Genomic DNA, 14,550 nt, shown 5'->3' on the forward strand with positions numbered 1-14,550 from the left:
TTGAAATCAAGTACAGAAGCAATATCATTACCAGTATGCTTGCCTTCGTTTAACAGGTAAAACATTACTATATAAGATTGCATCTCAGATAGGGAACTGTGTTGGTCACATGAAAAGAATGGGACCTTCACTGCTTCTGTTCCACTTCTCCTGTTTGAGACCTTCCTTTTTGTTCTTTCTCCCTCTCCCCTTTCTCTGCCTCTGTACTTAAAACTGTCACATCTCTAACTTTTTCCAGTTCTGAGGAAAGGTCATTGGCCTGAAAAGTAGCTCTGTTTCTCTCTCCACAGATAATCTCTGGCTAGTTGAGTATTTCCAGCATTTTTTCTTTTCATTTCAGATTCCCAGCATCAGCGGTATTTTACTTTTGTATAGAAATAAAACGACTGTTTTTGAGTGGCCACAAAGCTGGGCAATAAAGATGGAATCAGATCCTACCAAATTAAATTACAAGATCAGGAAAATGGTTTTAGTCAGTGAATAGATTTTGAGAAATTAATAAAAGCTTTCAAATCGTGAAAATGATAAGTTGGCAGAGACAAACTTTTGAGCTCAAAAACTAGAAATTATAACCAGGAATGTTAAAATTACGAGAAGCCAAACAATCTTTCCCAGTTTCTAAACTTTGCCTAGTGTACTACCTTAATCTAGCATTGAAAAATGAAGTCACTGACTTGGAACCGAGGCAATAAATTCTCAAAACAAAGTACAAGGGCGGACTTTCCCTGCATTACCTGTAAATAATGTCCAAAATATGGGTGCAGAGAGGAAACGTGCACCAAACTGGTTTGCTGTTTAGGTGCTTTTGGGCTTCAAGTAGCAGCCTAGCATTGTCAGGAGATTTTTCTTTAGCTCTCTGAATACAAAATAGTTCTGTTACTGTTCAGAATTTCTTATTAAACGCAAGTGGTCGTCATGTACACTTAGATGAAGGCAGTTTTTCAGTATTCTACCACTCCCTTGCACTGTATTTAAAGGTAGATGATATGAAACGATCACAAGCCACTTAAACTTGCCCCTCCCCCCCTGTCCTAAACCACAAACAACTGGTTTGCTATCACAAAGAATAAATCCACCCTTCTCCACACAAGTACTCCAGGCCACTTAGAATAAAGAAAGCAACCTCAAACTCGTATACCTTTCTTTTTGCATACAGTCATTCTCCACACCTGCACTCGTTACCCCTGTTCTCTGTCAGTTGTTTGTCAGGATCATGCTGCCCGATTGCAAACTCCTTCCCAACCAATAGCATAGGTGATAGGGGATAGAAATTTAAACAAACAAAGCCACACAATTGCAAATCATGGCTTCTGGCCAGCAAAATGGATTTCAACATATTCAAAACTTCATCAGCTGCTGACTGTTTTAAAGTCACTGTTCAAAGCTATTAAAAAATCTATTTCTCTTTTATGTGGCTTAGCTTTCAAGGTGGTTGCAGCATTTACAACCCAGACTTAAAAAAGCAATTTGTGTTTATAAATCACCTTTAATATAGTAAGATGTCCCAAGATGCTTACTGTTCAGCCAAGAATCTGCCTATGGACAGAGCAGTCATTGAATGGCTAACTCTGTCCCTTTCACAGCGACACTCAATTTCACCTGTATTATTTGAATGAAGCCTGACATCCATCCAGGTCCACATTTTTCCCTCAACCAGCATCACCAAAGCAGATCATTAGGTCACTGTTCTCAATGCTGCTTTTGGATCTTGCTCTCAGGCTGAATGAACTTCTAGCACCCCCCTCAAATTGCCCTCGGACAGTACCGGTGGACAAAAATTGGGGACATCCTTTCCAGCTGTGGCTTCAAAACCCCATTTCCTTCCTTCAGCCTCACGGAAGATGCTTTCCTAATACAATATGACCCTATCTACAAAGCAAGTGCAAGTTCATTCATGGGATGTGGCCGTTGCTGGCTAGGTCAACATTTATTACCCATCCCTAATTACCCTTGAGTGGTGAGCTGCCTTCTTGAACTGCTGCAGTCTATGTAGTATAGATACATCCACAGTGCTGTTAGGGAGGGAGTTTGAGGATTTTGACCCAGTGACAATGAAGGAACGGCGATATATTTCCAAGTCACATTGGTGTGTGACTTGGAGGGGAACTTCCAGGTGGTAGCGTTCCCATACATCTGCTGCCTTTGTCCTTCGAGATGTTAGTGGTTGTGGGTTCGGAATGTGCTGTCTAAGGAGCCTTGGTGAGTTCCAGCAATGCATCTTGTAGATGGCACACACCGCTGCCAGTGTGCGTTAGTAGTGGAGAGCTCTTTGTTGGTGGAAATGTGAGAATTTGAAGAGAGGGATTTAAGCTTTACCTTAAACAAATTACCCCAAGATCCACATATTTAGGATATTACTAGTGTACTGCTATGCTGCGTAATGCTGACTGTTAGCCTGTGGCTAATTGGAAATGCCTAGTTATGTTCTGTAACTTAGCAGTTTTCAATTCGTTTATCACGATGGAGTAATTGGGGAGATAGCCATACCACCTGTATGAAAACATTCAACAGCCATGGGGAAACATGAGTAACATCAAGAATTGACAATATAACAGATTGCAAACCCCAGTCAGGTGCAACTGAGCCCCTGCGGCAATTGCTGGAAACCATATTTTTGCATATTTTTAATGTTTACCATATACAATGATTTTTCATTTTCAACAAAAAATAAATCACAATAGTTTCAAAAGAATTGATGTATGGCGCAACTTACTACTGACAATAATGCTCTGTAAATGAAAACAAAGTGTACAAATAATGTTCTGTTTTGTTATTTTAACAAAGGGCCATTAACTCATTTATTTTAACTTTACCATGAAAATGCCTACACAAATGCTCGTGTTTTCATCACATTCAAAATATCTCAACCCTTCCAGAAAAAAAACTTGTAATTTAAAAAGCAAAATTATAGCTTGCTCCAAAATAAGTAGGAAATGTGAAAAATCAAATTTTCATGGCAGAGAGAACTCAACCCTATGAAAACAAATCTGCCATCTTCAGAAGTTCCTTTAGTACCAGTGCTTCAAACAGCACCTATATGCAAATTATTTTTTTCTAAAGTAAAAGCAATAACATTTTGAATATATCTGCAGCTTAAGTAAATACTGCCCATCTCCCACAGCAATTTTAATGTCACCCCATGTCTTTATAGATCATAAGACTTCATTGAACTGAAAACAAGGATTACAATTTTAAAATCAAGATGTTACTTAAATGGGAGCTAATTGTCAAGGGGCTAAGGCCTCACCCTATATTTTCATAAACATATACATATCAGCATGGCTTATTTATAAAATCATTGAAACTGTACAAAGGCTTTAAAATGACTGAAGCCATGACTGGCTATGACTCACAAAAGGAACTTCTGGCCTTCAGAACAGCAGCAGCCTCGTTATCTCTAAAGAGGTACGAATGCCCCATGTGACTGCAGAGATCAAATCCCCAGGAATTGTACAAAAGCCCTTTACATTTCCAAGGCAAGGCCCTGGCCAACGGAGACAATGAGGCTGCGTGGACAAATGGACCCTGAAACCTCTGTTGAACTTATTAATGGTTGAAACATTAACCATCTCAAGAATCCAGACCAAGAACATACATTCTTTGTCCAAACCAAGTTGGAGGAGTGGGAGACATGTCATAAGATGACCCACCTGCCCACCAGCTGCTAAAACGTGTAAAAGTGCCTTGTGGAGCTGAAAAAGTTACAGACTGCCATTTTACCATCTAGCAGGCAGCAGCGGAACCAGAGCTCTGTTCCAGGTTTGAATTCCTGGCCCCCATCTACGCCACTTCTACTGGAACTTCTGAACCAGTGTCTGCAGGCTAAATCATTTCTATGTGCTATCCCATCATGGAAGTCATCTCTACTGGAAAAGTGGATATCCTGCAACCGTCTTTAGCCTGCTGGCTCTGTGAAAGAACACACCATTGATCTTTGATTCTGGACTCATGTGAAACAATAATTCTTATCTTCTCTGTGGTCTTTGCCCTGTACCTCTTTCTGTTCTCTATCACACTTTTATCATATGAATGAAAAAGAGGCTAAATTGTGACCCTCCTGATGCGTTTGAATATGTGCATATAAATTAAGCCTTTTAGTTCATCCTATCTCAAGTTTGTTGTGGGGTTATTGATGGAGAATTAAGTCACACCAAAACTGAGGGATTGGGAAAATACATCACCACATATAAAGGGGGAAGTCAAAAATCAAAAACACCCTTCTGTTTACGGATGGGGGGCGTCGGAGAAATCAGGGCTGTTTAAATTAAACTCCCTCCTGTCCGTTACATAATAGATGTCAGTGAGTGCAGGGTGATTGGTGAACAGGACTTTGTGAGAATTAGGACACAGGGAGCAGAGTTTTGGATGATCTCATGTTTAGAAGGGGTAGAAGTGGGAGGCTGGCCAGGTGTTCATTGAAATAGACCAAGTCTAGAGATAACAACGGTATGAATGAGGGTTTCAGCAAAACATGAGCTGATAATGGAGGCAAATCTGTGAGGTAACTGGCAGGCAAAGAACAACAATCATGGGAGTTTTCAACCAGCTCATAAATAAACCAACAGAATGAAACTGCGAAAGGGAAAAGGGATTAGAATTTTTCAGTGACAGTAGGACTCCTTTCTCAGTGTGCAAGAAATCCAATAAAAGAAATTGAAAGAGCAAATATGAGTGGAAGTAGAGATAAACTAGGACAAAGTCCCGAAAAATGAGAGAAAGAAAAGCAGTGGAAAATCTCAAAAAGGATAATCAATAGAATAAGAGAAATTTATTCTACTAAAAGCCAAAAAAAAAAGTAAAAATGAGGCACTGTGGGTGAATAAAGGACTAAAGGAAAAATTGAATCCAAAGACATTTAAGAAGTGCTTAGATACTACAGGAAAGGCCATAAAAGGAAATTAGAACTTAGGAGTGAAGTTTGAAAAAAAAACACTCAGGAAAGCAAAGAGAAAATGCAAAATCAAGGAGTTCAAGGTAAAACAAAAAAGAAATTGAAGTCTTCTATTTACACAAATAGCAATAGGAACATTAAAGTAGGGACAAAACCACTATAGGACGGGCAAAATAAACGCACAGGTAGATAGAGAAATGGCAGCTATATTAAATAACTACTTCACTTCAGTTTTAAGGGAACAAAATAGAGAATGAGTTTAAAAAGATGTAAAACAGATGGGAAAGAGAAAATACCCACATCACAGAATCTCAGTGCAGAAGAGGCCCTTCGGCCCATTGAGTCTGCACCGACAAGTGAGAAACACCTGGCCTACCTACCTAATCCCATTTACCAGCACTTGGCCCATAGCCTTGAATGTTACAATGTGCCAAGTGCTCATCCAGTTACTTTTTAAAGGATGAGGGGCAACCCGCCTCCACCACCCTCCCAGGCAGCGCATTCCAGACCATCACCACCCTCTGGGTAATAAAGTTTTTCCCCACATCCCCCCAAACCTCTTGCCCTTCACCTTGAACTTGTGACCCCTCGTGACTGACTCTTCAACTAAGGGGAACAGCTGCTCCCTATCCATGCCCCTCATAATCTTGTACACCTCAATCAGGTCGCCCCTCAGTCTTCTCTGCACCAGCAAAAACAACCCAAGTCTATCCAACCTCTCTTCATAACTTAAATATTTCATCCCAGGCAACATCCTGGTGAATCTCCTCTGCACCCCCTCCAGTGCAATCACATCCTTCCTATAATGTGGTGACCAGAACTGCGCACAGTACTCCAGCTGTGGCCTCACCAAGGTTCTATATAACTCCAACATGACCTCCCTACTTTTGTAATCTATGCCTCGACTGATAAAGGCAAGTGTCCCATATGCCTTTTTCACCACCCCACTAACATGCCCCTCTACCTTCAGAGATCTATGGACACACACGCCAAGGTCCCTTTGTTCCTCAGAACTTCCTAGTGTCATGCTGTTCATTGAATACTTCCTTGTCAAATTACTCCTTCCAAAGTGTATCACCTCACACTTTTCAGGGTTAAATTCCATCTGCCACTTATCTGCCCATTTGACCATCCCATCTATATCTTCCTGTAGCCCAAGACACTCAACCTCACTGTTAACCACCGGGCCAATCTTTGTGTCATCCGCAAACTTACTAATCCTACCCCCCACATAGTCATCCATGTCGTTTATATAAAAGACGAATAATAGGGGACCCAGCACAGATCCCTGTGGTATGCCACTGGACAGGGGCTTCCAGTCACCAAAGCATCCTTCTGCCATCACCCTCTGTCTCCTACAACTAAGCCAATTTTGAATTCACCTTATCAAATTATCCTGTATTCCATGTGCTTTTGCCTTCTTTATAAGTCTCCCATGTGGGACCTTGTCAAAGGCTTTGCTGAAATCCATATAGACTACATCAACTACACTACCCTCATCTACACACCTGGTCACCTCCTCAAAAAATTCAATCAAATTTGTTAGGCATGACCTCCATCTGACAAAGCCATGCTGACTATCCCTGATCAAACCTTGCCTCTTCAAGTGGAGATAGATTCACTCCTTCAGAATTTTCTCCAATAGTTTCCCTACCACTGACGTGAGACCCACTGGTCTGTAGTTCCCTGGCTTATCTCTACAACCCTTCTTAAATAGCAGAACCACATTAGCTGTTCTCCAGTCCTCTAGCACCTCCCCTGTGGCTGGAGGGGGATTAAAAATTTGGGTCAGGGCACCCCTGCGATCTCCTCCCTTGCCTCCCTCAGCAGTCTGGGACACAAATCATCTGGACCTGGATATTTGTTCACTTTTAAGCCTGCCAACCCCTCCAATACCTTGTCACCCCCTATATCAATTTGCTCAAGAACCTCGCAGTCTCTCTCCCCGAGTTCCATACCTTCATCCTCATTCTCTTGGGTGAAGACGGATGTGAAGTATTCGTTCAACACTCAACCGACATCCTCTGGCTCCACCCACAGATTGTCCCCTTTGTCCCTTATGGGCCCTACACTTTCCCTGGTTATCCTCTTCCCATTGACATACTTATAGAATATCTTGGAATTTTCCCTACTTTTATCAGCCAGAGCTTTCTCATATCCCCTCTTTGCTCTCTGAATTGCTTTCTTAAGCTCCATCTTGCACTTTCTGTACTCCACTAATGCCTCCGCTGATTTGCTCCCCTTGTACCTGCTAAAAGCCTCTCTTTTCCTTCTCATCGTATCCTGATATCTCTGGTCATCCATGGTTCTCTGGGCTTGTTACTCCTTCCTATCACCCCAGAGGGAACATGTTGAGCCCCATTTCCTTTCTGAACACTCCCCACTGCTCCTCTGTAGATTTCCCCACAAGTAGCTGCTCCAAGTCTACCTTGGCCAGGTCCTGCCTTATTTTACTAAAATCCACTCTCCCCCAATCCAAAACGTTTTTTTGGAACTTGTCTATTTCTTTGTCCATAACAAGCTTAAACTGTACCATGTTGTGGTCGCCATCACTAAAATGCTCCCCCACCACCACTTCAGCCACCTGTCTGGCTTCATTTCCCAGTTAGGTCCAGCACTGCGCCGTCCCTTGTTGGACACTCTACATATTGACCTAAAAAGTTCTCCTCTACACATTTCAAGAAATCCACTCCATCCAAGCCCTTAACACTATGTCTACCCCAATTAATGCTGGGAAAGTTGAAATCACCTAACATAATTACCCTAATGTTATCATTTTTACACACCTCCACAAATTGTGCACATATTTGCTCCTCAATTTCCCGCTGACTATCTGGGGGTCTATAATAAACACCTAATAATGTGGCTGCCCCTTTTTTATTCCTAAGCTCTACCCACAAGGCTTCATTTGATGCCCCCTCCAAGATATCATCTCTCCTTTCTACAGTAACTGACTCCTTAACTAATAATGCAATGCCTCCTCCTCTTTTACCCCCTCCCCTGTCTCGCTTGAAGATTCTATATCCCGGAATGTTGAGCTGCCAATCCTGCCCCTCCCTCAACCACATCTCTGTGATGGCTACCATATCACAATTCCACGTGTGAATCCTCACCCTTGACTTATCAGTTTTACCTGTAATGCTCCTGGCATTAAAGTAGAGGCCATCCAGCCTTACCTTACTCCCTTGAAACTTAATGCAGCTGACCTCCCTCTGACTTGATTGTTTTACTGTATTATGATGTGTCCCTATTCTGCTAACATTCTGTGTCCCCTCCCCCTGCCGAATTAGTTTAAGCTCCTCCCAACAGCACTAGCAAACCCGCCCACAAGGAGGTTAGTCCCGCTCTGGTTCAGATGTAGACCGTCCCGCTTGTACAGGTCCAACCTTCCCCAGAAATGGTCCCAGTGATCCAGGAATCTAAAACCCTCCCTCCTGCACCAATTCTTAAGCCACGTATTCTTCTGTGCTATTCTCCTATTTCTGTGCTCTCTAGCACGTGGCACTGGGAGTAATCCAGAGATCACAACCCGAGAGGTCTTGCTTTTTAGTCTACTGCCTAACTCCCTGAATTCTTGATGCAAGACCTCATCCCTCTTTCTACCTATGCCATTGATATCAACATGTACCATGACCTCTGCCTCATCACCCTCCCCCTTCAGGATGCCCTGCAGCCATTCAGTGACATCCCAGATCCTGGAACCTGGAGTCACATTGACGGCCACAGTAGCGCCTATCTGTTCCCCTGACTATAGAATACCCTATTACTATTGCTCTTCCTCCCCTCCTGACAGGCTGCTTGTGGTGCCAGAAGCTTGGCTCTGTCTGCACTCCCTGGAGGTATAAGCACCCTCATTAGCCTCCAAAATGGAATACTGATTTGCGAGCAGGATTCCAGGGGACTCCTGAACTACCTGCCTGCTTCTCTTGGGCTGCCTGGTGGTCACCCATTCCTTTCCTTCAAGTCCCTTCAGCTGCGGTGTGACCGCTTCTCTCAACGTGCTATCCACAATGCTCTCAGACACACAGATGCTCCACAGTATCCCCAGCCGCCATTCCAGCTCTGAAACCCGAGCTTCCAGGAGCTGCAGCTGGACACACTTCCTGCACACATACTGGTCCCAAGCACTGGAAATGTTCCCAGTTTCCCACATGGAGCACAAGAAGCACACCACAGCTTTGAGTTCACCTGCCATGACTTATCCCTTTAAATTAAACCTTCTAAATCAATTACTCTAGGGCCCTTCTTTTCTGATCCTCGTTACGGCAGAATATACAAACTATAAACCACAAAAAGACCTTAAACTATGAGCGATAAAAGTAGTAAATACTTACCCGACCTTACCCACTACTTACCAGTCATTCCTCTCCCTTGTAGCCTCTACTGCTGCAGCAGGGCAAGACCACTCTCTGAAGATTTAAGAAGTTGGATAGCAAAGAAAAAATGCAAAGAGCACCTCTTCCTCTCTGCACTGAATTCCCACTGTGCACCAAATTGCCAATACCCACACTCACTTTGGCTGTCTCTCACTCAGGATGAGGTCTCTCCCCTGCTCATGTGTAAGCACACTGATCTGATTCATCAGTGTAGCAAACACCCAAGCATACTCAAGGAGACTAAGGAGGAAATAGAAATAGATATGAGGTAGAACAGAATCTGAGAACTATAGACTAGTAGGCTTAACATAGGGATGCGAAATATACTGCAATGTGCATTAAAAGAACTGAGAGAAGAACATCTAGAGACAGAAGATATAATAAATCATAGCATGGATTCCAAAAGGCTAAGTCAAGCTTCACTAATCTGTTGAATTCTTTCAAAAAGTAACAGGTAAAAAGAGTAAACAAGTGCCATGCAGTGAACATTATACACATTTGGATTTTTAAAAGGCCTTCGATAAGGTACAACACATTAGGCTCAATACAAAGGTTAGGAAACAGGAGGTCAATGGGACAGGTAGCTAAATGGATAGCAAAGTGACTAAAGATAGAAGTGAGCAAGCAATAGGCGGGGGGGGAGAGCAGGAGAGGGGAGGAGGAGCAGGAGGGGGGAGGAGGAGCAGGAGAGGGGAGGAGGAGCAGGAGAGGGGAGGAGGAACAGGAGAGGGGAGGAGGAGCAGGAGAGGGGGGGGGAGCGAGGAGGAGGAGAGGGGGGGAGGAGGAGGAGAGGGGGGGAGGAGGAGCAGAGGGGGAGGAGGAGGAGATGGGGGAGGAGGAGGAGATGGGGGAAGGAGGAGGAGAGGGAGAGGGGGAGAGGGGGAGGAGGAGGAGAAGAGGAGGGGGAGGGGAGGGGAAGGAGAGGGGAAGAGGAGGAGGAGGAGGAAATGGGGGAGGAGGAGGAGATGGGGGAAGGAGGAGGAGAGGGGGAGGAGGAGGAGAGGGGGAGGAGGAGGAGAGGGGGAGGAGGAGGAAATGGGGGAAGGAGGAGGAGAGGGGGAGGAGGAGGAGAGGGGAGGAGGAGCAGGAGAGGGGGAGGAGGAGCAGGAGAGGGGAGGAGGAGCAGGAGAGGGGAGGAGGAGCAGGAGAGGGGAGGAGGAGCAGGAGAGGGGAGGAGGAGCAGGAGAGGGGAGGAGGAGCAGGAGAGGGGAGGAGGAGCAGGAGAGGGGAGGAGGAGCAGGAGAGGGGAGGAGGAGCAGGAGAGGGGAGGAGGAGCAGGAGAGGGGAGGAGGAGCAGGAGAGGGGAGGAGGAGCAGGAGAGGGGAGGAGGAGCAGGAGAGGGGAGGAGGAGCAGGAGAGGGGAGGAGGAGCAGGAGAGGGGAGGAGGAGCAGGAGAGGGGAGGAGGAGCAGGAGAGGGGAGGAGGAGCAGGAGAGGGGAGGAGGAGCAGGAGAGGGGAGGAGGAGCAGGAGAGGGGAGGAGGAGCAGGAGAGGGGAGGAGGAGCAGGAGAGGGGAGGAGGAGCAGGAGAGGGGAGGAGGAGCAGGAGAGGGGAGGAGGAGCAGGAGAGGGGAGGAGGAGCAGGAGAGGGGAGGAGGAGCAGGAGAGGGGGGGAGCGAGGAGGAGGCGAGGGGGGAGCGAGGAGGAGGCGAGGGGGGAGGAGGAGGAGAGGGGGAGGAGGAGGAGAGGGGGAGGAGGAGGAGAGGGGGAGGAGGAGGAGAGGGGGAGGAGGAGGAGAGGGGGAGGAGGAGGAGAGGGGGAGGAGGAGGAGAGGGGGAGGAGGAGGAAATGGGGGAAGGAGGAGGAGAGGGGGAGGAGGAGGAGAGGGGGAGGAGGAGGAGAGGGGAAGGAGGAGGAGAGGGGGAGGAGGAGGAGAGGGGGAGGAGGAGGAGAGGGGGAGGAGGAGGAGAGGGGGAGGAGGAGGAGAGGGGGAGGAGGAGGAGAGGGGGAGGAGAGGGGAAGAGGAGGAGGAGAGGGGGAGGAGAGGGGAAGAGGAGGAGGAGAGGGGGAGGAGGAGGAGAGGGGGAGGAGGAGGAGGAGAGGGGGAGAAGGAGGAGAGGGGGAGAAGGAGGAGAGGGGAAGAGGAGGAGGAGAGGGGAAGAGGAGGAGGAGAGGGGAGGAGGAGAAGGGGAGGAGGAGAGGGGGAGGAGGAGGAGAGGGTCGGAGGAGGAGGAGAGGGTCGGAGGAGGAGGAGAGGGTCGGAGGAGCAGGAGAGGGTCGGAGGAGCAGGAGAGGGTCGGAGGAGCAGGAGAGGGTCGGAGGAGCAGGAGAGGGTCGGAGGAGCAGGAGAGGGTCGGAGGAGCAGGAGAGGGTCGGAGGAGCAGGAGAGGGTCGGAGGAGCAGGAGAGGGTCGGAGGAGCAGGAGAGGGTCGGAGGAGCAGGAGAGGGTCGGAGGAGCAGGAGAGGGTCGGAGGAGCAGGAGAGGGTCGGAGGAGCAGGAGAGGGTCGGAGGAGCAGGAGAGGGTCGGAGGAGCAGGAGAGGGTCGGAGGAGCAGGAGAGGGTCGGAGGAGCAGGAGAGGGTCGGAGGAGCAGGAGAGGGTCGGAGGAGCAGGAGAGGGTCGGAGGAGCAGGAGAGGGTCGGAGGAGCAGGAGAGGGTCGGAGGAGCAGGAGAGGGTCGGAGGAGCAGGAGAGGGTCGGAGGAGCAGGAGAGGGTCGGAGGAGCAGGAGAGGGTCGGAGGAGCAGGAGAGGGTCGGAGGAGCAGGAGAGGGTCGGAGGAGCAGGAGAGGGTCGGAGGAGCAGGAGAGGGTCGGAGGAGCAGGAGAGGGTCGGAGGAGCAGGAGAGGGTCGGAGGAGCAGGAGAGGGTCGGAGGAGCAGGAGAGGGTCGGAGGAGCAGGAGAGGGTCGGAGGAGCAGGAGAGGGTCGGAGGAGCAGGAGAGGGTCGGAGGAGCAGGAGAGGGTCGGAGGAGCAGGAGAGGGTCGGAGGAGCAGGAGAGGGTCGGAGGAGCAGGAGAGGGTCGGAGGAGCAGGAGAGGGTCGGAGGAGCAGGAGAGGGTCGGAGGAGCAGGAGAGGGTCGGAGGAGCAGGAGAGGGTCGGAGGAGCAGGAGAGGGTCGGAGGAGCAGGAGAGGGTCGGAGGAGCAGGAGAGGGTCGGAGGAGCAGGAGAGGGTCGGAGGAGCAGGAGAGGGTCGGAGGAGCAGGAGAGGGTCGGAGGAGCAGGAGAGGGTCGGAGGAGCAGGAGAGGGTCGGAGGAGCAGGAGAGGGTCGGAGGAGCAGGAGAGGGTCGGAGGAGCAGGAGAGGGTCGGAGGAGCAGGAGAGGGTCGGAGGAGCAGGAGAGGGTCGGAGGAGCAGGAGAGGGTCGGAGGAGCAGGAGAGGGTCGGAGGAGCAGGAGAGGGTCGGAGGAGCAGGAGAGGGTCGGAGGAGCAGGAGAGGGTCGGAGGAGCAGGAGAGGGTCGGAGGAGCAGGAGAGGGTCGGAGGAGCAGGAGAGGGTCGGAGGAGCAGGAGAGGGTCGGAGGAGCAGGAGAGGGTCGGAGGAGCAGGAGAGGGTCGGAGGAGCAGGAGAGGGTCGGAGGAGCAGGAGAGGGTCGGAGGAGCAGGAGAGGGTCGGAGGAGCAGGAGAGGGTCGGAGGAGCAGGAGAGGGTCGGAGGAGCAGGAGAGGGTCGGAGGAGCAGGAGAGGGTCGGAGGAGCAGGAGAGGGTCGGAGGAGCAGGAGAGGGTCGGAGGAGCAGGAGAGGGTCGGAGGAGCAGGAGAGGGTCGGAGGAGCAGGAGAGGGTCGGAGGAGCAGGAGAGGGTCGGAGGAGCAGGAGAGGGTCGGAGGAGCAGGAGAGGGTCGGAGGAGCAGGAGAGGGTCGGAGGAGCAGGAGAGGGTCGGAGGAGCAGGAGAGGGTCGGAGGAGCAGGAGAGGGTCGGAGGAGCAGGAGAGGGTCGGAGGAGCAGGAGAGGGTCGGAGGAGCAGGAGAGGGTCGGAGGAGCAGGAGAGGGTCGGAGGAGCAGGAGAGGGTCGGAGGAGCAGGAGAGGGTCGGAGGAGCAGGAGAGGGTCGGAGGAGCAGGAGAGGGTCGGAGGAGCAGGAGAGGGTCGGAGGAGCAGGAGAGGGTCGGAGGAGCAGGAGAGGGTCGGAGGAGCAGGAGAGGGTCGGAGGAGCAGGAGAGGGTCGGAGGAGCAGGAGAGGGTCGGAGGAGCAGGAGAGGGTCGGAGGAGCAGGAGAGGGTCGGAGGAGCAGGAGAGGGTCGGAGGAGCAGGAGAGGTCGAGGAGCAGGAGAGGGTCGGAGGAGCAGGAGAGGGTCGGAGGAGCAGGAGAGGGGGGAGAAGCAGGAGGGGGGGGGAAGCAGGAGAGGGGGGGAGTAGGAGGGGGGGGGAGTAGGAGGGGGGGGGAAGCAGGAGAGGGGAGAGAAGCAGGAGAGGGGAGAGAAGCAGGAGAGGGGAGAGAAGCAGGAGAGGGGGGAGAAGCAGGAGAGGGGGAGATGCAGGAGAGGGGGGAGAAGCAGGAGAGGGGGGAGAAGCAGGAGAGGGGGGAGAAGCAGGAGAGGGGGGAGAAGCAGGAGAGGGGGGGAAGCAGGAGAGGGGGGAGAAGCAGGAGAGGGGGGAGAAGCAGGAGAGGGGGGAGAAGCAGGAGAGGGGGGAGAAGCAGGAGAGGGGGGAGATGCAGGAGAGGGGGGAGATGCAGGAGAGGGGGGAGATGCAGGAGAGGGGGGAGAAGCAGGAGAGGGGGGAGAAGCAGGAGAGGGGGGAGAAGCAGGAGAGGGGGGAGAAGCAGGAGAGGGGGGAGAAGCAGGAGAGGGGGAGGAGGAGGAGAGGGGAGCAGGAGAGGGGGAGGAGGAGGAGAGGGGAGCAGGAGAGGGGGAGGAGGAGGAGAGGTGGAGGAGGAAGAGGTGAAGGAGGAAAGGGGGAGGAGGAGGAGAGGTGGAGGAGGAGAGGGGAGGAGAGGGGAGGAGGAGGAGAGGGGCAGGAGGAGGATAGGGGCAGGAGGAGGATAGGGGCAGGAGGAGGAGAGCGGGAGGAGGAGGAGGGGGGAGGAGGAGGGGGAGGAGGAGGAGAGGGGGAGGAGGAGGAGAGGGGAGGAGGAGCAGAGGGGGAGGAGGCGCAGAGGGGGAGGAGGCGCAGAGGGGGAGGAGGCGCAGAGGGGGAGGAGGCGCAGAGGGGGAGGAGGCGCAGAGGGGGAGGAGGCGCAGAGGGGGAGGAGGCGCAGAGGGGGAGGAGGAGCAGAGGGGGAGGAGGAGCAGAGGGGGAGGAAGAGCAGAGGGGGAGGAGGAGCAGAGGGGGAGGAGGAGCAGAGGGGAGGTGGAGCAGAGGGGAGGAGGAGCAGAGGGGGAGGAGGAGCAGAGGGGGAGGAGGAGCAGA

At 51.0% G+C, this 14,550-nt stretch overlaps 1 protein-coding gene across 5 annotated transcripts in view; it reads right to left on the reverse strand.

Annotated features, from left to right (window-relative positions):
- Nucleotides 1–14,550, reverse strand: part of atad2b (ATPase family AAA domain containing 2B) — a 169,678-nt gene that overhangs the window by 116,232 nt on the left and 38,896 nt on the right. The window lies entirely within an intron of this gene.

Source organism: Cetorhinus maximus, chromosome 5, assembly GCF_964194155.1.
Source record: "Cetorhinus maximus chromosome 5, sCetMax3.hap1.1, whole genome shotgun sequence".
Lineage (NCBI taxonomy): Eukaryota > Metazoa > Chordata > Chondrichthyes > Lamniformes > Cetorhinidae > Cetorhinus > Cetorhinus maximus.